The following is an 18,094-nucleotide window of genomic DNA, read 5'->3' on the forward strand; positions in this document are numbered from 1 at the left end:
ATCGCGCAGGGCGGCGTGCTGCCCAACATCCAGGCCGTGCTGCTGCCCAAGAAGACCGACAGCCACAAGGCTAAAGCCAAGTAAATCTCATCTGACAAAACAACCCAAAGGCTCTTTTCAGAGCCACCCACATCTTCCTAGAAAGAGCAGGAACGCTTGAACCCGGGAATACGTGATATGTCAATGTATTTAGAAACTTGAAATCTCCCGGTTGGGAAGGGGGGCTTCTAAAATGTTATGTATCTTTACATTCTACCTTGGCGGTCTGTAGCTTCCTGCCTTTTTTATCTTGGAAGTTACGGTACTTATGTAAGCGTGCGTCAGTTCCTCTTTAAAAAAAAAAAAAAAATCAATAAAAGGTAGCGGTTGTGACTGATGAAATCGGTCACCGCTGTGTGGATTAAGAAGAGATGTGAACTCTGCGAGGGTGCGCTCGCTGCCTCCCGGCGCTTGCTGGGGGTGAAGCGCCTCTCACCCCGGGGGAGGGAGGAAGGACGGGGCGGGTTCGGGGCCTCCCCCGGCCAATCCGGCTGGAGCGCGCGGCCTTCAAACCTCGGGGGCACCGGGACATCTCCCTGCGGGCCCGGCTGCCCTGGGATCCGGCTAGAAGAGGGATTCCAGTGCCTTGCGAGCAGCGCTTGCTGCGGTTTTCTGCTTTCTGAGGTTCTCTTTTTTTTTTTTTTCCTCTTTTGCAACTTCGAGCTTCCTGGCAATAATAAGAAAAGCGTAAGTACTTCCCTGGGGGGCAGATCCGGAGGGTTGCAAAAGGCAGCGTCGGGTACTCTGAATGAAGTGATGGTGACTGCAGTTTGCAGAATTGGCTCGTGTGACAAGAACTCACACTCATGGAGAAGAACTACGGAAAGTCACATGTACCCGGGGAAGGGAGTCATCGTGTGCTAGTCTGGACTGGAAATGATGTTTTAATTCCTTCATCCTGACAGCATGAGTAATGTTTAAAAGCGCTCCTGTTGTTTTTCTGCAAAAGTTTCCTTTGTTTATCCAGTATAGTCTCCTAGGTACTGCTGCCTTTGGCTTCGCTGAGCTACTCGGTAACACTTTCTTGGACTTGGTAGCCTTAGCTGTCTTTTTTGGGGCCCTTGGTCACTACGGCTGCCTGGGCCCGCTTGACTGCGGGAGCCCCTTGCACCCCGAGAACCGGGACACGGCCTTGGTGACGGGAAAGCTGCGGTGTTTAAAGCTGCCAGCCACTGCATCCCTCTCCTTGGGGTGCCAGGGGCTTAGAAACCACGACAATACTCCAGGGATCGGGATTTACAGGGAGGAGCTTCTCCGCCATTGGTGCCTCGGGCTGGCCGCACTGCTGGGAGACGGCGACAGCTCCCCTCCCTTTCCTCTGAACAGGTTAAATTCTGGGTTTTTCCCTTTCCCCCACCACTGTAAAGAACACCCTGTCCCCTCCTTTGTTAGAATAGATGTAGGTAAATGACGATTTAGGTTTTCTTTTCGTTCAGTAATGTTTTATGCTGAAAACTCCCCGAAGGGAAGGCAGGAATGCAACGCCGGGAGCCTCCGAACGAGGCTGCCTAAGGGCTGGGGAGGGGATTTTCTTTGTTCTTTAAAACCCTCCTTTGAGAACTACGGCGAGAAAAACTCTGCTTTTTTTCCTTTTTTTAAATTTTGTTTTATTTTTTCCTCTTTATTTTTCTATTTTTTCTTTCGTGGTTTGTTTTTTGGTTTTTTTTTTCAGCGTTCTGCCTCAGGAGGCGGAGGAGTGAGTCACTGGGGCGTTCTGTTCATGGAAAATGTTTTTCAAGCAGAGGAAGATAACGTGGGAGTGCCCGGCTGAAGTCTTGCTTGGAAACAAGATGAGAATCTCGCCTGTTTCTAAGCGGTATATGATTCTTAAACAGTTTTCAATTTGAATTGTTTTCCATTGCATGTGTTTGGTTGTGTTTTTTTCTTCTTTTTTCTTTTTTTTTTTTTGTTGTGTTTTTTAACTTGTTTGTTATTTTGGCTTCTCGTTTCACTCCCAAAACAGGAAGAGGACTTTTTGTTTTTTTCTCCCCCTCCTTTTTTTAATCATCTCTGTCCTGCTGAAAGAAGTTGCACTAGGTATTAATCATCTACCATTCAAAGCTGGACTTTGAAACAGCAGGAACTGCAGGGCTTTATTAGTAACTATTCTGAAATTTGAGGCTAGAATTAGGTTTAAAACATTTCAGGATTTTTTTTGTTTTCTTTCATAATCTCAATTTTGCTGTATTTTGCATATTTGGTAAAATAATCTTCTATTGGTGTATATTTAGTAGGGAAGGAAGAGATTGTGTGGGCCTGGAGAAGGGAATTGGTTTGTACAAGGTTCTGATTGGGCCATTTGAAAATCCTGAAACAGAGGCCTCCCGGGTTTCATTTTTGCCCTTGAAAACACGGTGCGAGGAGGGAGCATTTCTTTTCAAGAGTAATGCTCATATTTCCTTCTCAGGCACTTTAGTATTTATGTTCTGCTTCTCTTGGAAATTGCTTATTTTGGTTTTGTTGGTTTTTCCCCTTATTTCTACCCCCTCTCCCCATGTTCTAGAAATCATTTGAAAACACATCTATTTTAACAGTTTTCAAATAAGATACGGGTAGATTGCAATCTAGTGTAAAGTGTTTGTTGATTTTCTATTATGTTCATCACTAAAAACTCGTTAAGCTCATTAGTGTAATTTATTAAACTCACAATTTCATTCTCTGCCTTTCTAGCCATGTTTCCTCCTTGAGACCTCTCAAGCTTCCTTATACAGAGATTTGTAAATATTGTTGCATTCTCCATGCCAACAACAGGATTCTCATGATGGGTTTTAAGTGTATTTTTGTTAGTACAGGAGAACTGATGAGTTCTGAATGCTAAATCCTCTTTTTCTTCAGCTTTCTTCAGTTATGCCTGGAATGGTTTTTGTACAATTAATAAATTAATATAATCAATACTGCATATCTTTGTTTCTCTTGATCACTCATTCACAATTAATGTAGAAAGGCTGTATGTTCTTCTACCTCAGGTAACTGCTTGCTATAAATGAACACCTTCTCTGTCTGTATACCTCAGTTAAATAAAAGATTTTTATATATTGAAATAGAAGAGAGAAATGTATTATATAACCTCTTTGAGTATGTGACAAATGAGAGTTCAAAGTGGTGGTTTTTTGAAAGCACAATATTTTATTTTGTTGCAGATGTGGAATTTCCTTTTACAAATTAAGTTTGATCTATCCAGCCAACCTCAAAAAGGAGGAAGGATTTAGATTTAAGAACAGTGCATCACAGATGCTTTTTGTCATGAAATAAACATTTAATATCATGTGACCTTAATACACTTTTGAACCTTGAAGTCCACACAAAATATATCCTTATGCTGTAAAGTACCAGCTTTAACATAGGTAGTGCAGTCTCACAGGTTGCTTGCTCCCAAGTAAATGTTACTTAACCTATAGTTACCCAATAGCATTTTGGTTTTCCATAAAGCAGGGAGAGATAATGTGCAAGACAATATTAAAAAAAAAAACAAACAACAAAACAAACACAAAACCAAAATCAAATTATGCTCAGTTGCAGAAACATTCAGAAGTATGCTGAGAATCAAGTCTAAAAAAAGTGATGTTAGGAAAGAACATTTACTATTAGGCTTTGTCTTAGTAATCATAGAGTGTTGAAAAAACATCCTTGGTATTAATTTTCTCCCAAAAGTCTTTTTCATGTTGTTTTGTTTGTTTTTTTTTTGCTGATTTGGTTTTGAGGATTTTTTGTTTGAGTTTTTTTTAATTTGTTTTATAAGAAGATTATCTATGCTTGATTTTTCTCTAGTGACCTGATTGAGGGCAGGATAGAAATACTGTTCCAACTCACTTGGTAGCAAGCACTCTTCCAAAGTCTTGGGGGAAGATTTTGATTTCTTTTTATTTTTTTTTTTCCATGAGAATTTGCTTTAGGCTAGAAATTTTATCAACAACGTAGGCAAGCTAGGTTATTTACCTAGCCCAAACGTGAATGGAATTTACAATGGTATCCCCAGGATGCTCCAGGCTCTTTCTTGTGAAACTTAAATGAAAATTTGCATCAGCTGATCTATGCAAAGGTTAAGTTTTAATAGTTCTTTTATTAAGTGACTCTCAAATTCCTTCACTCAAAATTTTAGTTTCTTTAGTATTTTTCTGCAACATTACATAACATACCTAAATAAAATACAGTTACAACATCTTCTATATAAATAATTGGAATAACACCTTTAGAATTAGTAATTTACTTAAACATTTAAACCCAGACCTGCTTAGACACCAAAAGCCCTTTTTAAAGAATGAGTTACTGTTTATTTCTCTAAAATACATAGCAGAAGGTCAGCTGAGGCTTTGGTGAGCATGTGTGAAATTCACTTGTCTGTATTCACACAGGTTTGAGAACATTGCTGCTCACCGGGGTGTTTGGGTCAAAGTGGAAGCCAATTGCAGCTTCTACAGCTGTAGAACGGCGGCAGAAAACCGCGTTTGCTTGCACAAAAAATGCTTTGAGCTGGTCTGTCACGGGCAGGGAGAGGATTGCGGTGAAGCCCAGCTAAAGGCCTGTGTGTTTTTCCCTTTGTGCCATGGCTGTGGCTCGGCCGGGCGGAGCGGGGGCTCCATCGCTGCGGGGCCCGGCGGGGAGCGGGGCCGCAGCACCACCCGCCTGGGCTGCAGCAATTTCCAGCCAATCCTGCCCGGGAAACAGCTTCCCTCCCTCCTCCTTCTCCTCTTCTTCCTTCTCCTCCTCCTCCTTCTCCCTCCCTTCCCCTGTGGCTCGCTGTGGTTCCCTTCCCTGCTCCGCTCCCCCACCCGCGCCCCCAGTTATTTTCCTTTCCTTCACCCTCAGCCAAGGGAGGTGAATCCGCTGGGCCACACGGCCATGGGTGACCAACAGCTCGTCAGACTGCTCTGAAAAGCAGCTTGTGCTTTTGGAATGCTTCTAGTGTTCCTTTTATCAAGTGCAAGCTGGTGGGTTTTGACCGCCGTTTATTTAATCCTGTGGCTGCTGCCCAGGCTAAGGGGAAAAAAAAAAAAACCCAACAAGCAAACAAAAGCAAAGGAAACCCTAAACAACCCACCACAAAGCCAAAACAACACAAGGAGCAGTTGGATTTGGGGATAACCAGCAAGACCTGCTGAGGGTTTCTGCATAAGGAGCAGCTGGGATGTTCCAGCATGCTCTGTTAGAAAATATTATTTCGGTTCTGCAGGTTTCAAAGCTGAGAAAGCAATGGACCATCCTACCTGATAAAATACTTCTATCAGGAGCCCATGATCATTACATCCTTCCCTTCCTCGTGTCCATTCTGTCCTAAAACACTTGATGCATGGCTGCATGGTACAGAAACCCTGCCATAGTAACGAGGCTGATGCAAACAAACATTTTTTTTCCTCTCCAGGAGGCACCTCTGTGTATCACATCTTTGATTGTTTCAGGCCTCTGCACTCTGCATACAAATGACACCTCATTTCTCATGTAGGGAGAGCTTTCAAATAAAAAATAAATCCTCTTCTTATAGAAGCTACAGGTTTTTCCTGTCATGGGATTCCTCTGTGGCCTTCACAAGTAGTTTCTGAGAGAATCATGAGAATACCAGCACAAATCAGGGTGCTGGCAACTGGGAAGCACAGGAAAAAATATCAGAAATTAAGCACTCGAATAGGAGCTTTTCTGAGGGTAAGTTTTTTGTTTGATGGTTTGTGTTTTGGCTGTGGTTGGGGGAAGTGGGTGGGGAGGGAAGGGTAGGGTCAGTTTTTTGCTTGGGACTGTTGGTTTTTGAGGAGGGGATTTTTTAGTTGTTTTGGGTTTGTTTTTTTTTTTTTTTTTTTACCTTATGGAAAAACCAAACTTGATCCTCAGGATATGCATGTATTGGAATGGATTGCTTTATGAGCTATTTACCAGCAGTGTTTGGACTTGTGTAGTCCAGAACTGATTTCTGTGAGAAGAGAGATGGCACTGATTTCTTCTTTCCACACATCATCTTTCTGCTTTGAAAAAAGCCTACACAGTAAGGATCCATTTACCTGAGCAAATGAAAGAATAAGCCTATGAAATTCAGACAGCATTTCTGATACCAGTAACCTTTAGGTTGTAACTAATTTTATAATTAGATTAGACTTCACTAAGTTTGATAGATTTAACCACTGACATCCTAGGTCAGATAAAGATAAGAACATCTTCAGTCCATAGTGCTCATTGTTCTGAAGGTGTCCTAGTATGCTTAGTAGATAAGCCATTTTGAGCATTGAATCACCTTTATCACTTTTCACAGAAATTTCTTTACCTCTTGCAATAGTTTATTTAGAGGCCTGAAATGTGCAAATTGTGCTGGGTGGAACTATTTCAAACAATGCTGCAATGGTACAAAGATACAAAATCCTGCTTTATTCTCTGTTCCTCTTCTGGGGGTTCTAGACATTAAACTTCCACTGTAGTGCTAATGAGCATTGAACACATTTGTTTTATTTATTTGTGCTTTTCAAATGTGGGAAGATTTTTATTTTTTTTTAAATTAGGATCAAACCAGAAGATGCAGTAAAGGTGGAAAATAGTGGTGAGACAGTTCTGAAAAGCAAGCTAGGAATCAGGCATAAGAGGAGGACAGTTCAGTGAAATTGAAAACTATGGTTGATAATTCATAAAAATTTATTTATAAAAAGTAAATAAATGAAAATTCTGAAGTCTACTGTTATTTAATGACACCCAAAACACCCAAAGATAGAGAGCCCAAAATGTTTATGCAATACAGGTCATGGCAAGTTCCCTGTTGCATATCAGGAAAACAAAGAATTATTTTGTTCCTCACCAAAAGGATGGTTGGATTTGCCATTTGATCATCCAAATCATTAGGATCCAGAAGTCTGAGTCCACATGTCCATGGGCAGTGAAGTTCCCATTAATTCCTAATCCTGTGTGTGAGTGTAGACTGCTAATTGCTGAAGGACCTTGTAGCCACAAGAAGTTCATACAGAATAGAAGCAGCAGTGCATAGTGTTAATAAGATCAATATTTAATTACTATACTTACACAGAAAAATTAACAAGAGGGAAAAAAATTATTACCTCATAAATGACTCGAAACTCTCTTTCTCCTGTGTGGTGTTGTTTTGGATTTTATGTTTGTTTATTTTCAGCTTAAATTGTCCTTTGTCCGTGTCTCTGAATTTGGGGATAACCAGAAAGACCCGCTGAGGGTTTCTGCATAAACACATCAATGCATAAAAAGGGAATGCTTTTAAGCACCGTAGCTAAAAAGAACATATATTCTTTTAATGTGATTTTTAATGCTCTGTCAGAGATGGACTCCACTGGGACTGGACATGTGATCCATGCTGGTGTCCAGCTTTGCCCAGAGGAGTGCAACTCTAAGGGTAGGCTCTGGCCTTGAGCACACAGCTACCTGGATTAGTCCAGGTAAATGGGAATGAAAATTAGCATGGAGCAATTTAGCAATTTAGGACAGAGCAATTGGCAGCAATTTAGGCACATATTGAGGTGTGAAAGGTGTGATTTCCCTTTATTGTGTGGGAATAACCACTGGCCATGCTGACCATGGTATCCTGGACCGTGGGATGGACAGGGATTGACAGCTTGGAGTCTCCATGTCAGTAAGGGTACACAAAGCCTTAATTTTGCTTGTACTGCAACTTTCAAAAATATTTTCTTTTTCTCTCCATGGAATTAGACAACTTCTGTAATGTCTAGTCATGTTGATCATCGCTCTTGGCAAAAATCCATCTCTATTTTTAGCTGGGCTTGTGCATTTCATATGATACTGCTCTGGGATGCTCATCTCCCTAGGAAGATGATGCAAAAAAAGGTTATTCCTTTCCCTCACAAATATTTCATCTAAATCAAGTTGCACTATCATAAGCTTTTGCTTCAGGATATGAATCAAATCTGTATCTCAAATTTTCAGTATTTCCAGGATACTTTTAGCTGATTTAAAAAACACCACAGGGACTTCCTGAGTTAATATTAATTCTCCTAAGGACATGAAACTACATGTGCTGGCAGATCCACTGAGAGATCAGTAACTCCTTCAGCTCAGCTAAGAGCTTTATTTAAAAGAAAAGCAGATCATTAAAGAAAAAACAAATTTGAAAAATCACATTATTATCAAGAGCCTTTTCATAGGGATGGTTGTCTTTTGGGAAGGACAGGAATGTTGGGAGAAATGGCAGGATGAGAGATTGAAAGCAGATGGAGAGAGGAAGATAAATGCTAAAATCTGCTGACACTCTTAGAGTGGACAAAGAAGTGGAGTCATTCTCTCACTCATTCCTGCCATCCTTGTTGCTGTTGGAGCAGACGTGACACAAAGCAGATCCATAAGAAACTTCATCCAAGATTTTATTGTGCCTGTACACAGTGTTTTTATACCCTTCTGGCCTTATAGTGCACCCCATTTAATTTGCCATCACCACATCACCCCTCAAGTCCATTGGTGGAAGCACTGTTTTGCGAGTGTATCCTCAAAAATCCAAAATACCAACAGATCTCATTTTTCCATGGTGTTTTTCTCAGCACAGATGTTCCTTGTTTTCCTCTACCTTTATCTTCTTCTCACGGACACACAGGAATCCTGCTGGCTTCTTCTTTCTGTTAACTCTTTCATCTGACCCTCAGCCTGCTGTGGGCCCTCTCCACAATGCCCCAACCTGTTCCTGCCCTGCAGTGTGCCCTGACTGCCTGCCCACATCAGGGGACAAGGCTCAGGGCTCTTCCAACTAATGCAACACAATCAGGAAANTTTTTTTTTTTGTTGTGTTTTTTAACTTGTTTGTTATTTTGGCTTCTCGTTTCACTCCCAAAACAGGAAGAGGACTTTTTGTTTTTTTCTCCCCCTCCTTTTTTTAATCATCTCTGTCCTGCTGAAAGAAGTTGCACTAGGTATTAATCATCTACCATTCAAAGCTGGACTTTGAAACAGCAGGAACTGCAGGGCTTTATTAGTAACTATTCTGAAATTTGAGGCTAGAATTAGGTTTAAAACATTTCAGGATTTTTTTTGTTTTCTTTCATAATCTCAATTTTGCTGTATTTTGCATATTTGGTAAAATAATCTTCTATTGGTGTATATTTAGTAGGGAAGGAAGAGATTGTGTGGGCCTGGAGAAGGGAATTGGTTTGTACAAGGTTCTGATTGGGCCATTTGAAAATCCTGAAACAGAGGCCTCCCGGGTTTCATTTTTGCCCTTGAAAACACGGTGCGAGGAGGGAGCATTTCTTTTCAAGAGTAATGCTCATATTTCCTTCTCAGGCACTTTAGTATTTATGTTCTGCTTCTCTTGGAAATTGCTTATTTTGGTTTTGTTGGTTTTTCCCCTTATTTCTACCCCCTCTCCCCATGTTCTAGAAATCATTTGAAAACACATCTATTTTAACAGTTTTCAAATAAGATACGGGTAGATTGCAATCTAGTGTAAAGTGTTTGTTGATTTTCTATTATGTTCATCACTAAAAACTCGTTAAGCTCATTAGTGTAATTTATTAAACTCACAATTTCATTCTCTGCCTTTCTAGCCATGTTTCCTCCTTGAGACCTCTCAAGCTTCCTTATACAGAGATTTGTAAATATTGTTGCATTCTCCATGCCAACAACAGGATTCTCATGATGGGTTTTAAGTGTATTTTTGTTAGTACAGGAGAACTGATGAGTTCTGAATGCTAAATCCTCTTTTTCTTCAGCTTTCTTCAGTTATGCCTGGAATGGTTTTTGTACAATTAATAAATTAATATAATCAATACTGCATATCTTTGTTTCTCTTGATCACTCATTCACAATTAATGTAGAAAGGCTGTATGTTCTTCTACCTCAGGTAACTGCTTGCTATAAATGAACACCTTCTCTGTCTGTATACCTCAGTTAAATAAAAGATTTTTATATATTGAAATAGAAGAGAGAAATGTATTATATAACCTCTTTGAGTATGTGACAAATGAGAGTTCAAAGTGGTGGTTTTTTGAAAGCACAATATTTTATTTTGTTGCAGATGTGGAATTTCCTTTTACAAATTAAGTTTGATCTATCCAGCCAACCTCAAAAAGGAGGAAGGATTTAGATTTAAGAACAGTGCATCACAGATGCTTTTTGTCATGAAATAAACATTTAATATCATGTGACCTTAATACACTTTTGAACCTTGAAGTCCACACAAAATATATCCTTATGCTGTAAAGTACCAGCTTTAACATAGGTAGTGCAGTCTCACAGGTTGCTTGCTCCCAAGTAAATGTTACTTAACCTATAGTTACCCAATAGCATTTTGGTTTTCCATAAAGCAGGGAGAGATAATGTGCAAGACAATATTAAAAAAAAAAACAAACAACAAAACAAACACAAAACCAAAATCAAATTATGCTCAGTTGCAGAAACATTCAGAAGTATGCTGAGAATCAAGTCTAAAAAAAGTGATGTTAGGAAAGAACATTTACTATTAGGCTTTGTCTTAGTAATCATAGAGTGTTGAAAAAACATCCTTGGTATTAATTTTCTCCCAAAAGTCTTTTTCATGTTGTTTTGTTTGTTTTTTTTTTGCTGATTTGGTTTTGAGGATTTTTTGTTTGAGTTTTTTTTAATTTGTTTTATAAGAAGATTATCTATGCTTGATTTTTCTCTAGTGACCTGATTGAGGGCAGGATAGAAATACTGTTCCAACTCACTTGGTAGCAAGCACTCTTCCAAAGTCTTGGGGGAAGATTTTGATTTCTTTTTATTTTTTTTTTTCCATGAGAATTTGCTTTAGGCTAGAAATTTTATCAACAACGTAGGCAAGCTAGGTTATTTACCTAGCCCAAACGTGAATGGAATTTACAATGGTATCCCCAGGATGCTCCAGGCTCTTTCTTGTGAAACTTAAATGAAAATTTGCATCAGCTGATCTATGCAAAGGTTAAGTTTTAATAGTTCTTTTATTAAGTGACTCTCAAATTCCTTCACTCAAAATTTTAGTTTCTTTAGTATTTTTCTGCAACATTACATAACATACCTAAATAAAATACAGTTACAACATCTTCTATATAAATAATTGGAATAACACCTTTAGAATTAGTAATTTACTTAAACATTTAAACCCAGACCTGCTTAGACACCAAAAGCCCTTTTTAAAGAATGAGTTACTGTTTATTTCTCTAAAATACATAGCAGAAGGTCAGCTGAGGCTTTGGTGAGCATGTGTGAAATTCACTTGTCTGTATTCACACAGGTTTGAGAACATTGCTGCTCACCGGGGTGTTTGGGTCAAAGTGGAAGCCAATTGCAGCTTCTACAGCTGTAGAACGGCGGCAGAAAACCGCGTTTGCTTGCACAAAAAATGCTTTGAGCTGGTCTGTCACGGGCAGGGAGAGGATTGCGGTGAAGCCCAGCTAAAGGCCTGTGTGTTTTTCCCTTTGTGCCATGGCTGTGGCTCGGCCGGGCGGAGCGGGGGCTCCATCGCTGCGGGGCCCGGCGGGGAGCGGGGCCGCAGCACCACCCGCCTGGGCTGCAGCAATTTCCAGCCAATCCTGCCCGGGAAACAGCTTCCCTCCCTCCTCCTTCTCCTCTTCTTCCTTCTCCTCCTCCTCCTTCTCCCTCCCTTCCCCTGTGGCTCGCTGTGGTTCCCTTCCCTGCTCCGCTCCCCCACCCGCGCCCCCAGTTATTTTCCTTTCCTTCACCCTCAGCCAAGGGAGGTGAATCCGCTGGGCCACACGGCCATGGGTGACCAACAGCTCGTCAGACTGCTCTGAAAAGCAGCTTGTGCTTTTGGAATGCTTCTAGTGTTCCTTTTATCAAGTGCAAGCTGGTGGGTTTTGACCGCCGTTTATTTAATCCTGTGGCTGCTGCCCAGGCTAAGGGGAAAAAAAAAAAAACCCAACAAGCAAACAAAAGCAAAGGAAACCCTAAACAACCCACCACAAAGCCAAAACAACACAAGGAGCAGTTGGATTTGGGGATAACCAGCAAGACCTGCTGAGGGTTTCTGCATAAGGAGCAGCTGGGATGTTCCAGCATGCTCTGTTAGAAAATATTATTTCGGTTCTGCAGGTTTCAAAGCTGAGAAAGCAATGGACCATCCTACCTGATAAAATACTTCTATCAGGAGCCCATGATCATTACATCCTTCCCTTCCTCGTGTCCATTCTGTCCTAAAACACTTGATGCATGGCTGCATGGTACAGAAACCCTGCCATAGTAACGAGGCTGATGCAAACAAACATTTTTTTTCCTCTCCAGGAGGCACCTCTGTGTATCACATCTTTGATTGTTTCAGGCCTCTGCACTCTGCATACAAATGACACCTCATTTCTCATGTAGGGAGAGCTTTCAAATAAAAAATAAATCCTCTTCTTATAGAAGCTACAGGTTTTTCCTGTCATGGGATTCCTCTGTGGCCTTCACAAGTAGTTTCTGAGAGAATCATGAGAATACCAGCACAAATCAGGGTGCTGGCAACTGGGAAGCACAGGAAAAAATATCAGAAATTAAGCACTCGAATAGGAGCTTTTCTGAGGGTAAGTTTTTTGTTTGATGGTTTGTGTTTTGGCTGTGGTTGGGGGAAGTGGGTGGGGAGGGAAGGGTAGGGTCAGTTTTTTGCTTGGGACTGTTGGTTTTTGAGGAGGGGATTTTTTAGTTGTTTTGGGTTTGTTTTTTTTTTTTTTTTTTTACCTTATGGAAAAACCAAACTTGATCCTCAGGATATGCATGTATTGGAATGGATTGCTTTATGAGCTATTTACCAGCAGTGTTTGGACTTGTGTAGTCCAGAACTGATTTCTGTGAGAAGAGAGATGGCACTGATTTCTTCTTTCCACACATCATCTTTCTGCTTTGAAAAAAGCCTACACAGTAAGGATCCATTTACCTGAGCAAATGAAAGAATAAGCCTATGAAATTCAGACAGCATTTCTGATACCAGTAACCTTTAGGTTGTAACTAATTTTATAATTAGATTAGACTTCACTAAGTTTGATAGATTTAACCACTGACATCCTAGGTCAGATAAAGATAAGAACATCTTCAGTCCATAGTGCTCATTGTTCTGAAGGTGTCCTAGTATGCTTAGTAGATAAGCCATTTTGAGCATTGAATCACCTTTATCACTTTTCACAGAAATTTCTTTACCTCTTGCAATAGTTTATTTAGAGGCCTGAAATGTGCAAATTGTGCTGGGTGGAACTATTTCAAACAATGCTGCAATGGTACAAAGATACAAAATCCTGCTTTATTCTCTGTTCCTCTTCTGGGGGTTCTAGACATTAAACTTCCACTGTAGTGCTAATGAGCATTGAACACATTTGTTTTATTTATTTGTGCTTTTCAAATGTGGGAAGATTTTTATTTTTTTTTAAATTAGGATCAAACCAGAAGATGCAGTAAAGGTGGAAAATAGTGGTGAGACAGTTCTGAAAAGCAAGCTAGGAATCAGGCATAAGAGGAGGACAGTTCAGTGAAATTGAAAACTATGGTTGATAATTCATAAAAATTTATTTATAAAAAGTAAATAAATGAAAATTCTGAAGTCTACTGTTATTTAATGACACCCAAAACACCCAAAGATAGAGAGCCCAAAATGTTTATGCAATACAGGTCATGGCAAGTTCCCTGTTGCATATCAGGAAAACAAAGAATTATTTTGTTCCTCACCAAAAGGATGGTTGGATTTGCCATTTGATCATCCAAATCATTAGGATCCAGAAGTCTGAGTCCACATGTCCATGGGCAGTGAAGTTCCCATTAATTCCTAATCCTGTGTGTGAGTGTAGACTGCTAATTGCTGAAGGACCTTGTAGCCACAAGAAGTTCATACAGAATAGAAGCAGCAGTGCATAGTGTTAATAAGATCAATATTTAATTACTATACTTACACAGAAAAATTAACAAGAGGGAAAAAAATTATTACCTCATAAATGACTCGAAACTCTCTTTCTCCTGTGTGGTGTTGTTTTGGATTTTATGTTTGTTTATTTTCAGCTTAAATTGTCCTTTGTCCGTGTCTCTGAATTTGGGGATAACCAGAAAGACCCGCTGAGGGTTTCTGCATAAACACATCAATGCATAAAAAGGGAATGCTTTTAAGCACCGTAGCTAAAAAGAACATATATTCTTTTAATGTGATTTTTAATGCTCTGTCAGAGATGGACTCCACTGGGACTGGACATGTGATCCATGCTGGTGTCCAGCTTTGCCCAGAGGAGTGCAACTCTAAGGGTAGGCTCTGGCCTTGAGCACACAGCTACCTGGATTAGTCCAGGTAAATGGGAATGAAAATTAGCATGGAGCAATTTAGCAATTTAGGACAGAGCAATTGGCAGCAATTTAGGCACATATTGAGGTGTGAAAGGTGTGATTTCCCTTTATTGTGTGGGAATAACCACTGGCCATGCTGACCATGGTATCCTGGACCGTGGGATGGACAGGGATTGACAGCTTGGAGTCTCCATGTCAGTAAGGGTACACAAAGCCTTAATTTTGCTTGTACTGCAACTTTCAAAAATATTTTCTTTTTCTCTCCATGGAATTAGACAACTTCTGTAATGTCTAGTCATGTTGATCATCGCTCTTGGCAAAAATCCATCTCTATTTTTAGCTGGGCTTGTGCATTTCATATGATACTGCTCTGGGATGCTCATCTCCCTAGGAAGATGATGCAAAAAAAGGTTATTCCTTTCCCTCACAAATATTTCATCTAAATCAAGTTGCACTATCATAAGCTTTTGCTTCAGGATATGAATCAAATCTGTATCTCAAATTTTCAGTATTTCCAGGATACTTTTAGCTGATTTAAAAAACACCACAGGGACTTCCTGAGTTAATATTAATTCTCCTAAGGACATGAAACTACATGTGCTGGCAGATCCACTGAGAGATCAGTAACTCCTTCAGCTCAGCTAAGAGCTTTATTTAAAAGAAAAGCAGATCATTAAAGAAAAAACAAATTTGAAAAATCACATTATTATCAAGAGCCTTTTCATAGGGATGGTTGTCTTTTGGGAAGGACAGGAATGTTGGGAGAAATGGCAGGATGAGAGATTGAAAGCAGATGGAGAGAGGAAGATAAATGCTAAAATCTGCTGACACTCTTAGAGTGGACAAAGAAGTGGAGTCATTCTCTCACTCATTCCTGCCATCCTTGTTGCTGTTGGAGCAGACGTGACACAAAGCAGATCCATAAGAAACTTCATCCAAGATTTTATTGTGCCTGTACACAGTGTTTTTATACCCTTCTGGCCTTATAGTGCACCCCATTTAATTTGCCATCACCACATCACCCCTCAAGTCCATTGGTGGAAGCACTGTTTTGCGAGTGTATCCTCAAAAATCCAAAATACCAACAGATCTCATTTTTCCATGGTGTTTTTCTCAGCACAGATGTTCCTTGTTTTCCTCTACCTTTATCTTCTTCTCACGGACACACAGGAATCCTGCTGGCTTCTTCTTTCTGTTAACTCTTTCATCTGACCCTCAGCCTGCTGTGGGCTCTCTCCACAATGCCCCAACCTGTTCCTGCCCTGCAGTGTGCCCTGACTGCCTGCCCACATCAGGGGACAAGGCTCAGGGCTCTTCCAACTAATGCAACACAATCAGGAAAAGCTCTTCTCCTATTGTCTTGATTAACAGGAAAGGATGGATGGATGGATGGATGGACAGATAACAGATAAAAAATTGTAGTCCACATACTTATTGGTTCTGAGTAAAAAAAAATAAATCCATGTAGATGAACAACCAGGAGTGAAGGATGAACACTGGCAATTAAACATGAGACTAGCCATAAAATATGTTATATAGAAAATGAAATGTTATTTCAGAATTCAGTGAATTAAAATTTCTTAGAACTCATTTTTTTCTTTTCAATAACATTGAAAGGTTTGAGCTGCTGTAAACATGTTGTTTGCTCCTCCTTTTGGTTTAATTTTGTCTATCTTCAGAAGTGTCCTAATACTTCAATAATATACACGCTGTTACTTTATACACACAGATGTAAGAAAAGTAATACATAAATAAAGTATGCTGAAATATATACATCAAAATTAAGCAACCTGGTGTGGAAAAGATAAATTTGGGTAAGCATTACTCAGACAACCATGAAATATAGAATATTTCCCAAAATAACCCAAGCACACTGTAATGCATGAATCTATTCTATGTACTTGTATATTGTTGTCATATCTACAAAGTTTCTATGTAAAATTTGCCATAATGAAAATTCACTCTAAATAATCTGTGGGGTTTATTCCTTTGAAGCTAAGGTATTGCTTAGGAACAAATTACACTGATACCTGTTGTAGTTCTTCATATGAGTTTGTCTTAAGAATACTTAAGAAGTAATGGACCCTTGATAATGGTAAAAACTTGATTATTTAAAGAGGTCTTACACAGAGAAGATCAAGAAAATATAACTTAAAAGTAAGCAAAGGCTTAATTTAAGGGGGAAAATATTAACTGCAAAATAAGCACCACACGAAGATATCTAGTAAACTAAAAAGCATCAAGAAATGGATTCTAAAAGAGATTGCAATTTCTTGACAAAATGGCAATTAACACCAAGCAAGTTATGTGAACTGGGCATTTTACAAGGCAGAATGACTATTCTCATTAAACCACATAAATAAAATTAAATTTTTTAATTGAATAATTTTCAAGAATATTAGCACCTATACATTTGAAATGAAATTAAAGCAAAGCTGTAGAACTCATTTTTTTCTTTTCAATAACATTGAAAGGTTTGAGCTGCTGCTCAAACCTTTCAATGTTATTGAAAAGAAAAAAATTATAGAACAAGTTCTGCTCTATAAGGTTTTACTTGACTAAAACCAGATATGCCACATGAAAAGGGAAAAATAATTCCTACAGGAGTTCTGAAGGGACCAAAATATAGAATATTTTTATAGAACATTTCATCTGAATATAGATAGAGAGAAAGCCACACTCACCACTGCCTAGGAAAACGTATGTGTTGTCAAGTACTAAGAGCAGTAATAGGCAGAGAATAATATGTTTTATAGGTATGGAGACATTTTACTGAGTTCTCTACTGTGTTCTATGTTGTAACCCATAAATGCAGTGACAGCGAGGGAGCAACCGCACATAAATCTTTGTTTTTTTCCTTGAATATGTGTGATGATAAATATTGTGCAAAGACTGATTCTAAATGCATTGGTATTGGCTGGGTTGGAATTATTTTTCTTAACAGTGGTTTTTATGGGGCTAACATAACCTTTTCACATTCAAGAAGAATTGTATGATAACATGCATCCATTGGAAATAGGGATCAAACAAATTGGGAAATACCTGACCAGCAAAAAACCCTAAATCTGTGCACTGCACAGAGGTATAATTAACCAGAAGAAAACTCCTGCTAAGAAAGTTGGTATATAGGAACTGTATGGGATAGCATTTACTTCACAATCCTTACAGAACAAAGCAAAAACACCTCAAATATATATTCAGAGTAAATTTAAATAATAACTCAGAAAAATTAAAAGTAGGTGTGCACATGAAAAGCTTGAAGGCTTCAAAGAGTCACTGCAGCATAATGGACTCGCAGAGCCAAGAGGAAACTCAGCACAAAGTAACACCTCCAGACCATTTTTTGTGATCAAAAAGTAATATAATGTGAAGAAATAAACGGCAAAAGTAAGGCTTTGTTATGCTTCACGAAAGAATAGGAATATGAAAATTATCAAAGACTTGCATCATCTTCAAAAGTGCAGGCAGAACGCAGATTTTTTTCACGGGTAGATCATAAAGAGGCACTAATCAGTTCCTTCGTCCCATAAACACAATGCCAAGTGATCATTAACACAGAGATGTGGGACATGGCAATGCTTCCCTCCACAGAAAAAAAAAAATTAAAAAAATTAAAAATAAATTAAAAAAGGTGTCTCTTTCGAAACGGAAAAAAAGAAAACAAAACAAAACAAAACAAAACGGAGCCCATTACCCCCCTTTCTCATCTTTCGGTAGAAAAGGGTGCATTTACCGTAGTAGCGGGACCACGAGCCGCTCTCTCCCCGGCCCGGCCGGGCCCTTTGTTGGGGCGCAGCTCGATGGCGGCGGCGCAGGGCGGGCGGGACGCGGCTCTCCGGGCCCCCCCGCCACGGGCCGGGTTTTG

The 18,094-nt window shown here is 39.6% G+C and overlaps 1 protein-coding gene and 1 long non-coding RNA gene across 3 annotated transcripts in view; one reads left to right on the top strand and one right to left on the bottom strand.

Annotated features, from left to right (window-relative positions):
* LOC107204183 overlaps positions 1-18,094 on the bottom strand; it is a 35,327-nt gene that overhangs the window by 12,384 nt on the left and 4,849 nt on the right. The window lies entirely within an intron of this gene.
* On the top strand, positions 232-3,080 carry LOC107204308. 2 transcript variants are annotated; one of them, XR_001521540.3, is made up of 2 exons: positions 232-1,365; positions 1,712-3,080. It is a non-coding gene; the product is annotated as an uncharacterized LOC107204308 (long non-coding RNA). The 2 variants fall into 2 exon arrangements; XR_004497538.1 differs by having other exon boundaries at positions 232-726.

The sequence above is a fragment of the Parus major genome, chromosome 1A, assembly GCF_001522545.3.
Source record: "Parus major isolate Abel chromosome 1A, Parus_major1.1, whole genome shotgun sequence".
In the NCBI taxonomy this organism is placed as follows: domain Eukaryota; kingdom Metazoa; phylum Chordata; class Aves; order Passeriformes; family Paridae; genus Parus; species Parus major.